Source organism: Colobus angolensis, unplaced genomic scaffold, assembly GCF_000951035.1.
Source record: "Colobus angolensis palliatus isolate OR3802 unplaced genomic scaffold, Cang.pa_1.0 Scaffold149, whole genome shotgun sequence".
Classification (NCBI taxonomy): domain Eukaryota; kingdom Metazoa; phylum Chordata; class Mammalia; order Primates; family Cercopithecidae; genus Colobus; species Colobus angolensis.
This window is the reverse complement of record NW_012114588.1, coordinates 1,755,442-1,756,980: the sequence shown is the minus strand read 5'-3', so window position 1 is coordinate 1,756,980 and position 1,539 is coordinate 1,755,442. Positions and strand designations below refer to the sequence as shown.

Genomic DNA, 1,539 nt, shown 5'->3' with positions numbered 1-1,539 from the left:
TGAGGCGGGCAGATCACTTGAAGTCAGGAGTTCAAGACCAGCCTGGCCAACATGGTGAAACCTGTCTCTACTAAAAATACAAAAATTAGTCAGGTATGGTGGCAGGCACCTGTAGTCCCAGCTACTCGGGAGGCTGAGGCAGGAGAATCGCTCGAACCCAGGAGGCAGAGGTTGCAGTGAGCCAAAATTGCGCCAATGCACTCCAGCATGGGTGACAGAGCGAAACTCCATCTCGAAAAAGAAAAAAGAATCAGGAACTGAGGACACCCTTCAATCCCAGCCTGTGGGCATTCCTAACACCAAACAATTCAGAGAAATCCAGACCCCAAGATGCCTCAGTATTTCACAAACTGAATGTGGTAAGGCAAGAAAGGAGAGGCCCTCCTCACAAGACACTTGCCAAACTCCAGAACACCTGACGGTGAGAAAGCCAGAATCAGTCCTTGTTATTTCCCATGTTTTACAATCAAGACATCTTCTTCCTGAATCATTCACACTGCTAATAGAAGCTGGTATGGGGGAACACACCAACTCCTTTAAGTGCAATTCCTGTAACAGATACGCAGAATAAGACAGTAAGAAATACTAAGCAGTGGTCTTCTACCTCTAAAGGAAGTTAAATACTAGTAAGTTGCTGAAAACTCTTAGACGTGTTTCAAGGAGGTGGGAGAGGAGGAATGAGGCCCCAAGTTGAAACTATTTTCCTCTTCCTCATTCTAATCCTAATTAACTCAAAAATATATGGAAGACTAGAGGAGTCACACAGATACAATACAGGCTCAACAGGGCACACGATTTGGGGCATGTCAAACCCTTAGTATTCATTTCTGTGAAATGGAGGTTAACAGCCTGCACTTCATAAAGGTTGTAGTTAACACTAAACGAGATAACAGATGTAATTTGTCCTCAAATGACAGCACATACGCAGTTAAATGTAAGATCTCTCTTTGCCCTTTTCTCCTCACCCCATCCCACCCCACCCCACCTTTGGACTATAAACCCCTTCGGAGGCCTTATCATCCACTGCCTCCCTACCGCAGAGGCACAGGCGTCAACACTAGTCCCTATTGTCCCCTTATTGGAGTGGGATTTCTCTGAATCTGCAGGTGAAAAGCTAGAGCGGAGCCCTCGGCCAACAAAACCAAACCCAGGGAAGCCAGGATGGGTCCTCAGCCAAAAGCTTGGTGGCGTCTGTTATTCACAGTGCGTCCCTTTCCTATCAACGCACTGTGAGGGCTCGACTATATTATTTCTGACTCTCCAACTTGACGAGAAAAGCCAAAGGTGACTACCAGATGAAGAGGCTGGCAGCCACTCCAGGAGCCTGAGGCCATGAGCGAGTGGGAACCCTGATGGAATCAGGCCCCTCCCCGGAGGGGACAGCCGGGAACGATCTATCCTCTCCTTCTCAAGCCCTCGCAGCTCAAGGCTGAGGACTTCCCAAAGGTCCCGCCACCCTCCCCGCCAAGCTCAAGTGGGACCAGAGGTGCTGGCAGGCAGGAAGTTGGGACCCGGGGGCAAGGCCAAACACCAGAGCCC

General features: G+C 49.3%; 1 protein-coding gene across 3 annotated transcripts in view; it reads right to left on the bottom strand.

The window, feature by feature from the left end:
* PEX14 (peroxisomal biogenesis factor 14) overlaps window positions 1-1,539 on the bottom strand; it is a 164,720-nt gene that overhangs the window by 162,976 nt on the left and 205 nt on the right. The gene's annotated exons all lie outside the window — the stretch shown is intronic.